This window comes from Mustela putorius, unplaced genomic scaffold (genome assembly GCF_011764305.1).
Source record: "Mustela putorius furo isolate JIRA1106 unplaced genomic scaffold, ASM1176430v1.1 tig00003962_pilon_pilon_pilon, whole genome shotgun sequence".
NCBI lineage: Eukaryota > Metazoa > Chordata > Mammalia > Carnivora > Mustelidae > Mustela > Mustela putorius.
Genome location: NW_025422106.1, coordinates 6,371,589 through 6,391,047, shown reverse-complemented (window position 1 = coordinate 6,391,047; position 19,459 = coordinate 6,371,589). Strand labels below are relative to the sequence as shown.

The 19,459-nt window shown below is 38.5% G+C and overlaps 1 non-coding gene across 1 annotated transcript; it reads left to right on the top strand.

The window, feature by feature from the left end:
- Window positions 1-7,343: 7,343 nt before the first annotated feature.
- LOC123389218 lies at window positions 7,344-7,450 on the top strand. The gene has a single exon (XR_006603816.1). It is a non-coding gene; the product is annotated as a U6 spliceosomal RNA (small nuclear RNA).
- The last annotated feature ends 12,009 nt before the right edge of the window (window positions 7,451-19,459 follow it).

Genomic DNA, 19,459 nt, shown 5'->3' with positions numbered 1-19,459 from the left:
GTTCTCTGAGCGCGCTGAGGAGTGCAGCCCTGGGCTCTGGGCTCCTCCGGGCCAGAGACCAGGAGGCCGCCATTTGTATTTCCGTCCTCCGGAACTCTACGGAAAGCACTCAGGGAACAAAAGCTCCTGAAAGCAAACCCCAGCGGATTACTCACCCCGGCCCCGGGTAAGGGCGGTGCAATTCTGCCTGGGGCAAAGACACTTGAGAATCACCACAACAGGCCCCTCCCCCAGAAGATCAACAAGAAATCCAGCCGAGACCAAGTTCACCTACCAAGAGTACGGTTTCAATACCAAGGAGAGCAGCAGAATTCTAGAGGAGGAGAAAGCAAAGCACGGAACTCATGGCTTTTTCCCTGTGATTTTTTTTAGTCTTGCGGTTAATTTAATTTTTTTCTTTTTCATTTTTTGTTTTGTTTCTCACCTTCAGGTAAAAAAAAATTTTTTTAACTGTTACCTTTTTCTTTTTTAACGATTTTTTACTAGTTTATCTAATACATATATTTTTTCTTTTTTATATTTTTCTTAGGTGTTTTCTTTTTTTTAAATTCTTTTCTTTTTTTTTTCTTTCTTTTTTCTTTTTTTTTTTCTTTCTTTCTTCCTTTTTGAACCTCTTTTTATCCCCTTTCGCACCCTCACGATTTGGGATCTCTTCTAATTTGGTTAAAGCATATTTTCCTGGGGTTGTTGCCACCCTTTTAGTATTTTACTTGCCCCTTCATATACTCTTCTCTGGACAAAATGACAAGATGGAAAAATTCAACACAAAAAAAGAACAAGAGGCAATACCGAAGGCTAGGGACCTAATCAATACAGACATTGGTAATATGTCAGATCTAGAGTTCAGAATGACAATTCTGAAGGTTCTAGCCGGGCTCGAAAAAGGCATGGAAGATATGAGAGAAACCCTCTCGAGAGATATAAAAGCCCTTTCTGGAGAAATAAAAGAACTAAAATCTAACCAAGGTGAAATCAAAAAAGCTATTAATGAGGTGCAATCAAAAATGGAGGCTCTCACTGCTAGGATAAATGAGGCAGAAGAAAGAATTAGTGATATAGAAGACCAAATGACAGAGAATAAAGAAGCTGAGCAAAAGAGGGACAAACAGCTACTGGACCACGAGGGGAGAATTCGAGAGATAAGTGACACCATAAGACGAAACAACATTAGAATAATTGGGATTCCAGAAGAAGAAGAAAGAGAGAGGGGAGCAGAAGGTATCCTGGAGAGAATTATTGGGGAGAATTTCCCCAATATGGCAAAGGGAACGAGCATCAAAATTCAGGAGGTTCAGAGAGCACCCCTCAAAATCAATAAGAATAGGCCCACACCCCGTCACCTAATAGTAAAATTTACAAGTCTCAGTGACAAAGAGAAAATCCTGAAAGCAGCCTGGGAAAAGAAGTCTGTAACATACAATGGTAAAAATATTAGATTGGCAGCTGACTTATCCACAGAGACCTGGCAGGCCAGAAAGAACTGGCGTGATATATTCAGAGCACTAAATGAGAAAAACATGCAGCCAAGAATACTATATCCAGCTAGGCTATCATTGAAAATAGAAGGAGAGATTAAAAGCTTCCAGGACAAACAACAACTGAAAGAATTTGCAAACACCAAACCAGCTCTACAGGAAATCTTGAAAGGGGTCCTCTAAGCAAAGAGAGAGCCTACAAGTGGTAGATCAGAAAGGAACAGAGACCATATACAGTAACAGTCACCTTACAGGCAAAACAATGGCACTAAATTCATATCTCTCAATAGTTACCCTGAATGTTAATGGACTAAATGCCCCTGTCAAAAGAAACAGGGTATCAGAATGGATAAAAAAACAAAACCCATCTATATGTTGCCTCCAAGAAACTCATTTTAAGCCCGAAGACACCTCCAGATTTAAAGTGAGGGGGTGGAAAAGAATTTACCATGCTAATGGACATCAGAAGAAAGCAGGAGTGGCAATCCTTATATCAGATCAATTAGATTTTAAGCCAAAGACTATAATAAGAGATGAGGAAGGACACTATATCATACTCAAAGGGTCTGTCCAACAAGAAGATTTAACAATTTTAAATATCTATGCCCCCAATGTGGGAGCAGCCAACTATATAAACCAATTAATAACAAAATCAAAGAAACATAATACAATAATAGTAGGGGACTTTAACACTCCCCTCACTGAAATGGACAGGTCATCCAAGCAAAAGATCAGCAAGGAAATAAAGGCCTTAAACGACACACTGGACCAGATGGACATCACAGATATATTCAGAACATTTCATCCCAAAGCAACAGAATACACATTCTTCTCTACTACACATGGAACATTCTCCAGAATAGATCACATCCTCGGTCCTAAATCAGGACTCAACCGGTATCAAAAGATTGGGATCATTCCCTGCATATTTTCAGACCACAATGCTCTAAAGCTAGAACTCAACCACAAAAGGAAGTTTGAAAAGAACCAAAATACATGGAGACTAAACAACATCCTTCTAAAGAATGAATGGGTCAACCAGGAAATTAAAGAAGAATTGAAAAAAATCCTGGAAACAAATGATAATGAAAATACAACGGTTCAAAATCTGTGGGACACAACAAAGGCAGTCCTGAGAGGAAAATATATAGCGGTACAAGCCTTTCTCAAGAAACAAGAAAGGTCTCAGGTACACAATCTAACCCTACACCTAAAGGAGCTGGAGAAAGAACAAGAAAGAAACCCTAAGCCTAGCAGGAGAAGAGAAATCATAAAGATCAGAGCAGAAATCAATGAAATAGAAACCAAAAAAACAATAGAACAAATCAACGAAACTAGGAGCTGGTTCTTTGAAAGAATTAATAAAATTGATAAACCCCTGGCCTGACTTATCAAAAAGAAAAGAGAAAGGACCCAAATAAATAAAATCATGAATGAAAGAGGAGAGATCACAACTAACACCAAAGAAATACAAACTATTATAAGAACATACTATGAGCAACTCTACGGCAATAAATTTGACAATCTGGAAGAAATGGATGCATTCCTAGAAACATATAAACTACGACAACTGAACCAGGAAGAAATAGAAAGCCTGAACAGACCCATAACCAGTAAGGAGATTGAAACAGTCATTAAAAATCTCCAAACAAACAAAAGCCCAGGGCCAGACGGCTTCCCGGGGGAATTCTACCAAACATTTAAAGAAGAACTAACTCCTATTCTCCTGAAACTGTTCCAAAAAATAAAAATGGAAGGAAAACTTCCAAACTCATTTTATGAGGCCAGCATCACCTTGATCCCAAAACCAGACAAGGATCCCAGCAAAAAAGAGAGCTATAGACCAATATCCTTGATGAACACAGATGCGAAAATACTCAACAAAATACTAGCCAATAGGATTCAACAGTACATTAAAAAGATTATTCACCACGACCAAGTGGGATTTATTCCAGGGCTGCAAGGTTGGTTCAACATCCGCAAATCAGTCAATGTGATACAACACATCAATAAAAGAAAGAACAAGAACCATATGATACTCTCAATAGATGCTGAAAAAGCATTTGACAAAGTACAGCATCCCTTCCTGATCAAAACTCTTCAAAGTGTAGGGATAGAGGGCACATACCTCAATATCATCAAAGCCATCTATGAAAAACCCACCGCAAATATCATTCTCAATGGAGAAAAACTGAAAGCTTTTCCGCTAAGGTCAGGAACATGGCAGGGATGTCCATTATCACCACTGCTATTCAACATAGTACTAGAGGTCCTAGCCTCAGCAATCAGACAACAAAAGGAAATTAAAGGCATCCAAATCGGCAAAGAAGAAGTCAAATTATCACTCTTTGCAGATGATATGATACTATATGTGGAAAGCCCAAAAGACTCCACTCCAAAACTGCTAGAACTTATACAGGAATTCAGTAAAGTGTCAGGATATAAAATCAATGCACAGAAATCAGTTGCATTTCTCTACACCAACAGCAAGAAGACAGAAGAAAGGGAAATTAAGGAGTCAATCCCATTTACAATTGCACCCAAAACCATAAGATACCTAGGAATAAACCTAACCAAAGAGACACAGAATCTATACTCAGAAAACTATAAAGTACCCATGAAAGAAATTGAGGAAGACACAAAGAAATGGAAAAATGTTCCATGCTCCTGGACTGGAAGAATAAATATTGTGAAAATGTCTCTGCTACCTAAAGCAATCTACACATTTAATGCAATTCCTATCAAAGTACCATCCATCTTTTTCAAAGAAATGGAACAAATAATTCTAAAATTTATATGGAACCAGAAAAGACCTCGAATAGCTAAAGGAAATTGAAAAAGAAAGCCAACGTTGGTGGCATCACAATCCCGGACTTCAAGCTCTATTACAAAGCTGTCATCATCAAGACAGCATGGTACTGGCACAAAAACAGACCCATAGATCAATGGAACAGAATAGAAAGCCCAGAAATAGACTCTCAACTCTATGGTCAACTAATCTTCGACAAAGCAGGAAAGAATGTCCAATGGAAAAAAGACAGCCTCTTCAATAAATGGTGCTGGGAAAATTGGACAGCCACATGCAGAAAAATGAAATTGGACCATTTCCTTACACCACACACAAAAATAGACTCAAAATGGATGAAGGACCTCAATGTGCGAAAGGAATCCATCAAAATCCTTGAGGAGAACACAGGCAGCAACCTCTTCGACCTCAGCCGCAGCAACATCTTCCTAGGAACAACGCAAAAGGCAAGGGAAGCAAGGGCAAAAATGAACTATTGGGATTTTATCAAGATCAAAAGCGCTTGCACAGCAAAGGAAACAGTTAACAAAATCAAAAGACAACTGAGAGAATAGGAGAAGATATTTGCAAACGACATATCAGATAAAGGACTAGTGTCCAGAATTTATAAAGAACTTAGCAAACTCAACACCCAAAGAACAAATAATCCAATCAAGAAAAGGGCAGAGGACATGAACAGACATTTCTGCAAAGAAGACATCCAGATGGCCAACAGACACATGAAAAAGTTCTCCATATCACTCGGCATCAGAGAAATACAAATCAAAACCTCAATGCGGTATCACCTCACACCGTCAGAATGGCTAAAATCAACAAGTCAGGAAATAACAGATGCTGGCAAGGATGCGGAGAAAGGGGAACCCTCCTACACTGTTGGTGGGAATGCAAACTGGTGCAACCTCTCTGGAAAACAGCATGGAGGTTCCTCAAAATGTTGAAAATAGAACTGCCCTATGACCCAGCAATTGCACTATTGGGTATTTACCCTAAAGATACAAACGTAGTGATCCAAAGGGGCACGTGTACTCGAATGTTTATAGCAGCAATGTCCACAATAGCCAAACTATGGAAAGAACCTAGATGTCCATCATCAGATGAATGGATCAAGAAGATGTGGTATATATACACAATGGAATACTATGCAGCCATCAAAAGAAATGAAATCTTGCCATTTGCGACAACATGGATGGAACTAGAGCGTATCATGCTTAGCGAAATAAGTCAGGCGGAGAAAGACAACTATCATATGATCTCCCTGATATGAGGAAGTGGTGATGCAACATGGGGGCTTAAGTGGGTACGAGAAGAATAAATGAAAGAAGATGGGATTGGGAGGGAGACAAACCATAAGTGACTCTTAATCTCACAAAACAAACTGAGGGTTGCTGGGGGGAGGGGGTTTGGGAGAAGGGGTGGTATTATGGACATTGGGGAGGGTATGTGATTTGGTGAGTGCTGTGAAGTGTGTAAACCTGGTGATTCTCAGACCTGTACCCCTGGGGATAAAAATATATGTTTATAAAAAATTAAAAAAATTATAAAAAGAAAAAAAAACTTCAAATAAATTTTTTATATACAGGTAAAAAAAAATCATTTTAGAGAGTACAAATCCTTTTCACAATGCTTCATCTCTGTGTTTGTTTCTCTATGGGTAGTAGAGACACTTTTATTCTCATCTGGATATTCCCACTGCTCTGAACCTGACATATCTGTCTGCCATTACTTCATCTGGTCTGTGACTCTTAATCAGAGGTTCATTAACTGCTGATTAAGTTGATAAACATTGATTCATCCTCTGTTACTTCATTAAGCTCATCTCCCAGTCTACTGAGATTTATTTTCTACCATCTTGATATTCACCTGTAAAATCTTTGGTCTCCAGCTTCCAAAAGTGCTTTTTAAGTATTACACACATTTCATTGTCCTCTCTCTCTTTTCTTTTTTAAATTTTCACTCATCCAAAAGACCTGATAGGGTTTTGTGTTTTTTGTTTTTTGTTTTTTCCTTTCTGCAACAGAACACTAGCAACTTCACACTGAGATCTTTCTTTTTAATTTACAGTAGCTCCTCCAAAGGGGAGATGTTTTCCCCACATCATTTCTTTTCCAGGGGAGGACAAGTTTTATTTGCAATCCTTTAGTATAAGTTTCCTCAGTGGTTCTGTGTCAAGGAAGAAAAATAATTCAGAGCATGTATCACTTCAAAACTTACAGCTCAGTTTGGGGCTCAAAATATGATCTTTTACAGCAGGTGTTAAACTGGAAAAACTCAATTCTCCAATTGACAAACCAAAGTATTCCAGATACTCCCCAAAGAGAAAGAAACTGGGACACCAACTCTGAAGTGGAAAAAATTGCTACCTGTTTTTTCCCTCCTTGCAAAAATCTTTGTTGTAGAACCCTCTTATTGAAGTGAAGAACTTATGTAGATTCCTGTGTGATTCAGCTTTCTTACCTCTTAGTTATGAGAATTTTCTTGTATTTATGTAGTATTTATGAAAAATGAATGAGATGCTATGGCTATCAGAGAAAATAAATGTAAACAAGATATCCTAATCTTGGTTAGAAGAATCACCAACAAGGATATGGGAGATTGAAATCCCATAGCTATTTGTTTATTTGTTTGTTTTTAAAATACTTACTTAAAAAAATAGTCTGACTTTTTTCAGCTTTGAAATATAATTGATATAAAACACTTGTAAGTTTAAGATGTATGATGTGATGGTTTGATATGTGTATATATTGAAGAACTTTTACCACAATAAGGTTAGTTAACACATTCTTTGCCTGATGTTACTACCATTTTGTTGTTGTTGTTGTTGTTATTTAAGATTTCATTTATTTATTTGACAGAGAGATCACAAGTAGGCAGAGAGGCAGGCAGGAGAGAGAGGGAAGCAGGCTCAATGCTGAGCAGAGAGCCTGATGTGGGGCTCAATCCCAGGACCCTGGGATCATGACCCGAGCCGAAGGCAGAGGCTTAACCCACTGAGCCACCCAGGTGCCCCTTTGTTGTTTTTAAGGTGAGAAATATCTTGCCCATACCTTTTTGAAAAAAGGTAAGTGCTCACTTCAACAGCACATATACTAAAATTAGAATGATACAGAGAAGATTAGCATGGCCCGTGTCCAGGGATGACACAGAAATCCATGAAGCATTCCATATTTTTGAGCACTGGGTGATGTATGGAATTGCTGAATCACTATATTGTATACCTGAAGCTAATACAATACTGTATGTTAAGTATACTGGAATTCAAAATTAAATTAAACTGAATTTTTTTTAAAAAGGCCATTTTTAAAAAAATACAAGGGCCAGGTCACTTCCAGGATCTAGGATGAGATGAAAACCTCTCTGCAGGTGGAACAGAAGAGAAGGATACTCAGAGCCCCCAGAGAGACATGCATTCCTACAGGTGTGCAAGAAAAATGAATAAGAAGGAATGAGAAGTGATGCAAAGGACCAGAGCCACAGGAGAAAGAATGAGGAATTAAACTGATTAAATTCCAAGTAAGGGATCTCACTAGCCTCTTTCTGTTCATTCTCCACAAAATATCTCTAGATCAGAGCCTAGGATATTATCTTTGGAATAAATGAGACTCAGACTGTCCCAAGTTTCACTAGAAAGAATTCAGTTTCAATTGATTTTATACACTTTAGAAAAAATAGATGTGGTGGAGCTCTGCAAGTTTTAGCAATTGCCTAATAAGTTCCCTAGCCTATTTCACATTCAATATACAGTATTTCTGGAAAGTATTAAGTATGATAATTATACTGCCCATATATTTCCCTTTAATGTTTGCAATAACCAAAAGAAAATTAATGCAAGAAAAGAAATATAGATAATAATACTTTTCTTCTTAAGACATATCTCTCTAAGAGAGACATCCTGGGCACCAGCTATAAATTACTGTACCCATTTAAAGTGTTGTAAAAATAAAAACTAGTAGGTAGTGAATAGAGATTTGCGCCACACAGACTGTACTGTAGAAATAACTAGCTTCTCACAATGGGAACATTCCCATTTACAGAAAATAATTTCAAGTTGCTTTTTTTTTTCTTTATTTGACACAGCAATGTTGTTGTGACCTTCATCCACACTGTGAGTTTTGGTAATATTTTCATTTATATCTTCTCTCCATGGGGATAAATGGTTCTAACCTTGAAATCTCAGTTCATATGTGAAAAATAACTTTATAAATACTTCAAACACTTACATTTTCAGCAACAGATGTTCCAGTATGAATATAAAACAGCATTTCTGTCAAACACAGCAATACATTACTTGAACTCAGAAGACAGGAATCCCTATGCACACACAGTTCACTGCCAGTTCTCAGAAATAGTTTACATATTCTTCAGTGGCATTATGATTATATGTATTTCTTATTAGGTGGTGACTGATTTGGGGTTCCTAGAGCTGTTTACTGGCAACTCAGAGCATTTGTTGATTCAGCTGTAACCCTTGATATCCTTATAGTCATCAACATTAGTTAAATTTTAAAAAGCTATCAATTTTATCCATTTATATATTAATTTCACAAACATTCTTTGAAGATCTATTATTTACCATGCACTTTCATAGGCCTAGAAGATAAATTATACCTGTTATCTTTTGCCCTTAAAGGACTCTCATTCAAGTAAGAAAAACAAACATGCAAAGATATATTTTATTTCAAAACAACAACTCTGCTGTGACTGTTACTAAATTGTTTTTAGGACTATAATGCCTGTGTGTGTGTGTGTTGACACAATGTACACACAATGTTTTAATTTGGATTACCTTCAAAGCAGACACTAAGCAGGGATTTGGGTTCAAGTAATATTTTTTAAAGATTCATTTATTTATTTGAGTGGGGAGAAGATAGAGAAAGAAACCCAATAAAGGGGTGGGAGAGGGGCCGAAGGAGAGGGAAAGAAGCAAACTCCCAGCAAGTGAGGTGCCTGAGGCAGGGCTTGATCCCAGGACCACGAGATCATGACCTGAGCCCAAACCAAGAGGCAGACCCTTAGCTGATGCAGCCACCTAGGTGCCCCTCAAGTAATTTTTAAGGAGGTAATCATAAGAAGTCCTTGAAGTCAGTGGCCTCTAGGTAAGAACTTGAGGCTCTCCCACCATTACCTGAAGGCTTTGGTGCACCACAGATGGCCTGGCTCCATACCCAGAGCTTCTCATTCAGTAGGTTTGTGGTGCGACACAAGGACTTGCATTTTCAAATGCCCACTGGACACGGAGACTGAGGGTGTCCAGCCTGCACTGTAAGGACCACTGATGTGGCAGGTATGAGCAGGATATGATAGTCATGGGCACATACATTCAGATATTTTCGATGTCCTTGTTCTTACCAAAACATCACAATTTCCTCATGCTTTTAGCCATCCATTGCATCAGCGACTGAACATGTGTGAGCTGTAGCCATGCATGAACCTGGAAGGCTCTGCCCCCACATTAACCAGGTATTAACCAGGTAGCTAAACCCAGGTGGCTCATTAAAAAATATTTGACTGGTACCATGCACCCATTTTATCTTATTTTATTTTTTTTCTGGGATACTTCTGACTGTAAACTAAATGTCCATGTTGGGTTTGAGAAGAGCAGGGTGCAAAGGTTACATTTATGGCACGAAAAATGTCCTCTTGGATAATTCATGTGAAATAGCTTTCAGCTGCTAGATCAGGAGGAGCGAGGACTGAATGTGTGTATGCGCGTGTATGTGTATTAATAATATGTGCATGTATAGCAGGAATAAATATTTTGTGTCCATAAATATTTGATAAAATTCTTCCAAGCATGAAATCGGAATTTTCTCTACACCAAGCCAAGTATTTCCGTGAGGTTCATAGAGCTGGGATAAAAACAGAAGTCTCGTAAACCAGTTTGGCAAAATAACCACATATATACCTTATTGCCTTTGAATAAAGAACATTTTGTGCAGAAAGCTTTCCACTCTGGTTCTTGCCTATGACTACACTACAGGTGAAAAAAAAAATGCCATTTATGGAGGGACATTTTTAAAAACAAAATGAATGTTTGTACTTATGTGTGGAGCATAGTAACAAAGAAATGTATTTAACTGCAGAATGCTATTTGTTTCCACAGAATACACATGCAATTTTCTATTCTGAGTACACATTTAAATCCACATAAAGAGGGCACTTTATTTTCCAAGGACACTGAGTGGAATAATGTAAACTGACTAAAAAGAGATGAACTCTACCTTCTGCCATGTACTCTGGGACTATAAAGGCATCAGAATTAGGAGAGCTAACTAGATGATTTCAGCTGTATGATCTATTCATTCTAATATATAATTTTAGATGGTAAGGGGTCTGTGATAACTGTACTCTCTTCTCACTGAATATTTAATTTTTCCAATAAAAAGTATATAGGAACAATATATACTTTGAACAAGATGTTTAGAGTCCCTTGACTTGAAATATCAGTGGGCTCTATCCCTTCAAGTCCATAGGCTAAGAAGCTAAAGAATGAAATAAAATTTCTGTCATTATTAGTTGCACTTAAATAACGCAGCTTGAATATCTGGCCTGAAAAATAGAATTACAGTCTTCTTTGGGTCAACATATACATACTAAATAAAATCTCCCCCTCCAAGTCTTATTTTAAAATTGACTTCTTGCTTGTATGACTGAGTCTCTTTCTTTTTGCAGGAACCCTAGCCATTCCAGTGCTCTAGTTTTCAACCATTTGTTGTATTCCGATTCAATCACACGCTTCAAACCCTGTGTTCTTTAAAAGCCGACTTTGTGATCTGCCATACCTTTTCTGGTTTTTAAAAGCAGATGTATAGAAACTCCACTGGTCCTTAATTTACTACTGAGAGCTACAGCCAGAAAAGGGGAGGAGTTGGGTGGGGTGGGAAAGCGACACATGTCATTGAACACAGATTCATTTAACAGTCGCCAAGCTCCTGTTCTGAGTTGCTGTCAAGAGTCTTCTGGGTATGTTAGCTTCTTCAATCAAGACAGCAGCACATTGAGGATGTTATCTCCTTATAGTATAGTCATTAATGTGTCCATGCCTGTTCAAACTGCTTCCTCTCTCCAAACATGCCCTTTCCATGCACCCCACTTCCACATCAGGCCCTTTGACCCTAACAAAAGGCAGCTCCAACTTCAAGACCCACACTTGTCCTTTTCTTTAGGAAGCCTTGTCTATTCTACTTCCCAATATGAATCATTCACTACTGTGCTCAGTGAACATTTTTTATAGATTTGAAGTATTATTACACTTACCACTTTGGTTATAGTTCATAACATTTGTATCTGCTACTCCACGAAGTCTATAAAGTACTGGGGGGAAATGCTAGAAAATGATGTCTCTTTCTTATTAGCTAACAAGGTATGAAGTGCTTCCACAGACTGCCATCTTCCTTGTAATTCAGTTCTGCTCAGTTCAACCAATATTTATTGAGTACCTACTGTTGTCCTAGGAATTGAAATAATCATGTAGAACTCAAAGATGTATTAATATTGAGCATTGAGGAGTGATTAGGTATATATACAGGCTATTTCATACACCAGAAATATGGTGGAATTTTCCTGAGCAAGAAGTCTTATACATCCTAACCTAAGAAAGTAGGGTAGACTCTGGACTGGAAGAGGGAGGGTCTTTATTCCAGTCTAGGTATCAGAAGACATAGGGAAGAAAAGGAGTCACTCCTGGTCGAGTGTGGGAGTGAGCCTGTACCCACGACGCATGTATGTATACTGAAAGAGCTATGTGCGAAGGTTTCATGAAGCTCTTATAGCCAAAGGTAAACATTATCCAATGATACACGACTGCCTCATCAGTAAAATCATAGTAGTCCTAGGCCACTGAGATGCTTTTATCCAGTGGAGAGAAATCATAGCAGGTAGCCAGTTTGCCAGGTTTCAGGAACAATGGCCAGCTAAGGCCCACTCAGTCCAGCCTCCATTGGTGGTCAGATCACCTCTGAACCTGACAGTGAAGTTAAATGTCTTTCAAGACAGACCTATGCCTTGCTCTATTTTCCAGTGTTGTTTTCTTGTCATAGGAGTGATTAAGTCTAGCTACTTGGATTGGATAAGTACGCTGCACTTGGTAGTACAAAGCCATTTAATACCACAAGGCAGATAGCAAAATTATTATTTTTTTAATTATTTAATTTGGGAAACATTAAGGTTAACCAGCAGCATAATGTTATTAGTGACTAAGCCAGCTCGTAATATTTACATGCTACCAAACATTTGTCCAGGGGTCTTCCAAAATCTTCGTTCAAATGAGGACATTTCTCAGAGTCCTTAAAAAAAAAAAAAAAAAAAAGCATGTTTTGTTATGTAACAGTAAAATTCATATGAGTGCCCCAGTCTTTCTTTCTCTTTGACCCCGGACTGGGCTCAACTTTGCCTCCTTTGTTTCTGAGCCTTGCATCTTCCCATTCCCATTCAGAAGCTTTCTATCACTGCCATACTATGTCTTCGTTGTTTTTTTTTTTTAAACTTGGGGTGGGGCACCACATTGACCAAATAAGAAAAAAGATATAAAATTATCATCGTGTAGCAAGAAGAAAGAAAGCAATAGAAAGTTAAGGCTAGGGCCAGTTAGGGATACTTGGGGCAGGAGTGGGAGGGGAAATCACGAAGAAAGAGGCAGCAGGGAGCTGCGCAAATGAAGGAAATCGATCCAAAAAAGAAAATGATTTTTAAACGAGGATCACACGGGCGCTTCCCTGTTGAAGAAACTTTTTTTTTTTAGTTTTTTTTTGTTTTGTTTTAAGATTTTATTTATTTATTTGACAGAGAGAGATGACAAGCAGGCAGAGAGGCAGGCAGAGAGAGAGAGGAGAAGCAGGCTCCCTGCTGAGCAGACAGCCCGATGCGGGGCTCGATCCCCGGACCCTGAGATCATGACCTGAGCCGAAGGCAGCGGCTTAACCCACTGACCCACCCAGGCGCCCGAAGAAACATTTTTTAAGCATTTTTTTTTTTCAAATTTAGGTTTTAATTGCTGGACTTTTTTTTTTTTTTTTCCAACTTAAGGAGCACTTTGAATCTAAACTATGTGGGTCATGGTTTCCATAGAATTGTAGATTTCCTTTCGCCAGTTTGAAGACGTGGCCTCACTCAGCCACTATGCTCCTGTGAGCAAGAAGAACTTCAAAGTAATGCTGAGGGACTTCCAGAAGAGGTCTCTAAAAAGACTGTTGAACACTACATCAAAAACTAATGATGTGTATGTGTTGGCTAATTGAACATAATTTTAAAAATTTAAAAAATAAAAGATCTAGACAACTGATCACTTTTTGTTTGTTGAAAAAGTGAATTAATGTTTGACACTTAAAAAGTAGTAGATGTAGGAAGAAATCTGTATTAGTAGAATCCTTGGTAATCCAACACTGAAAACTAATTAAAAGTATGGTATTATTGACGGCATGTTCAGTGGTCCACACATTTATGATTGATTTAACAAATTTCATAGATAGCATATACTTTGTATTCCTAGAAGAAGTGAATGGAAAGAGAGCTAATACGAGGTATATCTTATTCTACCTGCTTTTTTTTTTTTTTTTAAGATTTTTATTTATTTGAGAGAGAAAGACACAGAGAGGGAAAACAAGCAGGGGGAGTGGGAGAGGGAGAAACAGGCTTCCCACTGAGCAGGGAGCCTGAATGCGGGGCTTGAACCCAGGACCCTGGATCATGACCTGAGCCAAAGACAGATGCTTAATGAGAGTCATCCAGGTGCCTCCCCCACCATTCTACCTATTTTTAAGGCCACCAAAACTTAAATATCTAAATATGCAAAAAATGTTAATATATATTTAGGCTTACATTCTTTGATGGGGTCTGTTGATTTTTTTAAAATAATACTAAAATTCATGCCCATGTTGACCTCTAGAGAAATTTACAAGTTATGGATGCTAAATTTCTTATTTCATAGTGAGAGATGCTGTTTTGTCTTTGTATCTCCAATGCATATCACTATGCCTGGCACTGCAAATATTTGGGAAGATATTTGGCTTATACATGAGTGAATAAGTGAACAAACACTACTTCAATTTATTTTGCAAAGGAAGTGCATGGGAACACCTGAGTAGATTTGTAAGTGGCCCTTCTGCAGATTACAAGTGTTTATTCAGGGACACCCTAAAGAGCAGTTTATGTGCTGGTGAAAGAAATACTTGCCCGTTTGATGGTATTGAAAAATTTTGGAAGTTACCTTGTCCAATGATACTAGTTCAGATGTTGCATGCCTGATGCTCGAAATGATGTCTGTGATACAACAAACTGAGTTCTCTAAATTGCCTTTAGTGACTCACTTGAGGATCCTGGACAGTGAGGTATCAGGGACCTGAATGCCCCTGTCCATCTGGCCGGGGGGCTGAGATGGACATAGGTGAACTGAACACTTCCCAGGACCAATAACTTGCCCTGACTGAAGGAGCTTCAATATTCTTCAGGCCCAAAGGTCTCCTGAATTTGTCTGTCTTTACTGTACAGTTCTTGCAAAAAGCTGGCATCTAAACACAGGCTCTTGATACTCACGTAGAGGGTCTTTTTCTTCACTGACAAATTTGCCTTCACATTTGTTCCATGAGAAGAGAAAGCAACATAGAAGCAGAGCTTCTCCTCTTCCTGGGATGATTTACTCTTGACATGACCAGTGGAATACTCTGGTTCTAGAGTTCCTCTCCCCAGCTTTATAAGGATATAAGGAATCATTTCCCTCCTCTTTTTGTTAATGCTGGCTTTATAAAGTTCCCCGATAAAACCTGATGTCTACACCATCTCTTGTGGCATAGTGAACTGTGTCCCAGTGTTCCAAGTCCTATTGCAAGATGGTTGGTGACTATAAACAGATCTTCCTTGCACAACAAAGTTATTCATTAGATAGAAGCACTGACATTGTATTTTCCACTGAATAGGACAGGTGCAGGGAGGCCTCAGGTAGTTACATTTTAAAATAAAACTCTTTCTGGGAGAAGTTGCTATACTAGTCTAAGGGAGTCTTTCAAATCATTATTTCCCTTTGGGAGAGAGCAATTCAGCCCACATGAGACATTCAGAAAGTAATGTCTAATCACTGTTACCTAGTTGTGTTTCTACAATAACACTATACAATGGGTAGTCCCAATTTAGTTAAGTAATTTGGTCAATGCCATGAAGTTAAAACTTGGATTTGAATCCATCTGACTCTGACTTTGATTTTTCCACTTCTTGTTAACAGATAGCACCTAGGGTTCTGTATTCAGTCATTATGCAAATAATCATAAGCGGTTCCTGAAGGGTCAGGGAGATCTTCCCCATGAAAACAAGATTTTCATTTCTCTTTATTGGAAAAGGTAGTGGCAGGTATGGTAAGTGTTCATGAATATATGTAAAATCATTAAATATAAGTGTAAAAATACATGTGAAATCCAAAGTATATACTACCTAAACTCTAGTAGAAATTTTGGCGATTTAAATATTTTATTTACTTACTTGACAGACAGCGATCACAAGGAGGCAGAGAGGCAGGCAGAGAGAGAGAGGGGGAAGCAGGCTCCCTGCTGAGCAGAGGGCCCGATGGGGGGCTCCATCCCAGGACCCTGGGATCATGACCTGAGCCAAAGGCAGAGGCTTTAACCCATTGAGCCAACCAGGTGCCCCAACATTTCAGTGACTTAAAGATAGTTTTTGTTTTGTTTTGTTTTGTTTTGTTTAGATATTGGTCATGGAGGTGACTTGGCACAACAGATAAAATGCATTCTCTGAAGTCAGAAAGATGGCTTCAAGTTCCTCTCACAAACTGTTACCAGTTAGGTGAACCTGTTTGACCTTTCTGATGCTCATTGTCCAATAATGTTACTATCTTCTTGGGGTTTATGTTACTTATGCCAAGACATCACTGAGGGTCTTGTTAAAATGCAGATTCTGACTCAGGAATCTTGGTGGAGCTTCAGATTTCCTGTTTTTAACACACTGCCCATTGATACTGATGCTGCCAGATTTTGGACCACATTCTATAGCAAGGTAGAGTCTCATCATCAGGAATGTTGACATTTTGGTTCAGATAATGCTCTGTTCTACAGGGTTGTCCTATGCATTGTAGGACTCTTAGGACACAAGTAACACTTGTCCTGTCCCAGTTCCTGACATATAATAGAAATCAGGTGAATCTTTGTTCTTTTCTTTTCCCACGTCTTCTGCTTAGACTTGGTAGTTGTCAAGAAGTTTAGACTGAAGGTCACCTCTAGGATGATAATATCCTCTAAAAGAAGAGTCAGCAAAATACCACTCATAGGCCAAATCTAGGGTACCACCTAATTTTGCAAATAAAATTGTGTTGGAAAGCATCCTCAACCACTAGTTTATCAGTTTTCTTTGGTTACTTTTGCACTAAAACAGCAGCGTTAAAGTAATCCCAGCAAAACCCATGCAGCCTACAAAAATCTAAAATATTTACTCCATGGTCCTTAGCAGAAAAAGTTTGCCAAGAGCTGTTCTCAATACCTGAAAATCCTGCAGCTTTCGCTTTTTGAAGCTGTAGAAGCAGTGTTTCATAGAAGTCTTTTGGGTATTATTCAATAGATGCTACATCAAGTACATTTCCTTTGGGTTGGTCCCAAAGAGAGTGGCTCAATTCTTTTCCATTTATCAATGAGCCATTGGCTTCTATAATGCAGGCATTAGGCAGCCTCTTCAGAAACAGTGGAAATAAAAATAAATCTCAGGTGCCAGAGAGCACTGGATAGGTTTCCCTTTTTTAAAAAATCTTTTTTTTCCCCCCCAAGCACAGACAATTTACTTTCCTAATTATAATTGACAAGAGTCAGTCACAGGAGAAAAATGTATCTTCCATGGCTGCCAACTTTACTTAACCTAGTATGTTTGTGCTGGTGACTGGTGATTTGCATTTGTGCAAGGTCTCACAGGAGCCAGACTGCTTTTAAAAACAAACTCGGAGAATTTGGATGGACAGCACATAGGGATTTTTCTGAGTAAATTGAATAATGCTTATTTATGAAGGAAGGTTTGGGGAAGTCATATGGGTAAGCTGCACTTGGTTGCTACCTGTAGAAGAGAATATGGTTTGTGTAGCTTCAAGTATTGTCTCACTGTAATGTGAAGGATCATCACAGGTGATCCTCATTATAGCTGCTTCACACATTTTCATGCTTACTGTGAGGCAGTAATGTGTGTTAGAATAGGCTAGATCAGCTCTCTCAATCTCAAGCACTATTTGGACCAGATACGTCTTTATTGTGGAGTCTATATGGTCAGTGTCAGATATCTGGCAGCATCCCTGGTCTTTATCCACTACATGCCAGTGTTAATCCTTTCCCCAGTTGTGGCAATCAAAACTATCTCTAGACATTGTTGAATATTCTTTGGGTGTCAAAATCACTCCTGGTTGAGAATTACTGACCTATGTTATGCCACATGAAAAAATTATCTCAGTGGCTTAATATACCAAATGTTTATTTCTTGCTGACATAAATTATACTGGACATCTTTCCAGGGCAATTGTCCTCTATATGGTGGCTCTGTATTCTAAGTTACTTTGATCTTATGGTATTTTCGACCAACACATGCATCATGGAGAGTAAAAGGAGGGTGTAGAATTGAATACAAGCTCTTAAATTCCTGTGCTCAGAAGTGACATTTCCTGCTTCTGTTCACATTTCATTAATAAAAGCAATTCATGTGGTCATGCCTACCTTTAAGAGGGTGAAAAGTAAGATCTTTCTCCAGGAAGATCTCCCTCCAAGTAAGATCTCCCTCCAAATAAGATCTCCCTTCAAGAAGATCTCCCTCTGAGAACATTCTGCTGTCAAGCACAATTCTTATCTGTTAATCTCCACTTTCTTCAGTGAATTTTTGCTGATACTGAGAACTACCATATTATCCAGGGAGGAGAAAGAGACTAGTAATGTAGTTGAGAACATGGATGCTGGAACCACTGTACTTGGGGCTGAATCAAGTTCTACAGATTTGCATCTGTGATCTTAAATGAGTTAGGTAACCTCACTGTGCATAAGCTCATCTATAAAACAAGGAAAAACAGAAGTACTTAACACAAGGGGAAGTTACAAGGATGAAATGTGTTAGCATTTTAACACTTTAGAAAAATGCCTGGAACATGATGAACACTTTGTAAATATGTTTAAGTCAAAGTAAATAAAATTCAGAGAGAACGACTATACATTTTTTTAAAAAGATTTTATTTATTTATTTGACAGAGAGAGAGATCACAAGTAGGCAGAGAGGCAGGAAGATTGAGAAGAAGAGGAAGAAGCAGGCTCCCTGCCAAGCAGAGAGCCTGATCCAGAACTCGATCCCAGGACCCTGAGATCATGACCTGAGCTGAAGGCAGAGGCTTAACCTACTGAGCCACCCAGATGCCCAACAACTATACATTTTTTTTTTAAATAAAAGTTATTGAGAGCCTGAAAAAAAATATGCAATGTCATGTTCCAGGTGTGTTCAGAGGATTTTATCAACAGAAGTAAGTCAATAAATGTTACAAAATGTTTGGAAGTATATTTTAAAAATTTAATGTAGACAAAATAAGATACAAATACACTTGCTCTCTGTTCATCCAAGCCATGTTATAACTGTTAAATGTTGCCTATAGACGAAAATAGTCTTCTCTTGCCTATCAGAATCTTACTAGAACTTTCCCTTGAAAAACTATTTAATTCTGTTTTAAATATGAACCTATTTCAAATATCATGAAATTACTAAGTGCCTACCGGTTTCGTCTATAGTAGCATTTGTCCAACGTTTCCTTTCCTACAAACTCATTCACGTTCTGTCACCGTCCACAGAGCACCACCCCTCATTACCACCATATACCACCAGGGGGAGCTTACAGGACCGGCACCACCGATACAAAGTAACTGAGTTCCAGCACACTTTTCTCTTGTGGCTTTTGTATTTCCTTTGAAGGCATCTAAGGAGCTGTTACATTCTGACAGCATAAAAACAGAGGTTCTTCCATGTGCACCTTATTTGTGATTCGATTTCCCGAATTTCCCATTTTCATCTGTTTTCCAACCTCCAGACCATTCAACATACTCAGATCTTGGCTTCTCTTTTCTCTATCATTTGAAGTCACCACTTCAGCAGAATTCAAATCTGGTCTTTTTGATCTTGACTCCTTTTGTCTCTTGCCTCTTTGATTGTTCTAATCACATAAAACTTCAGGTGAACA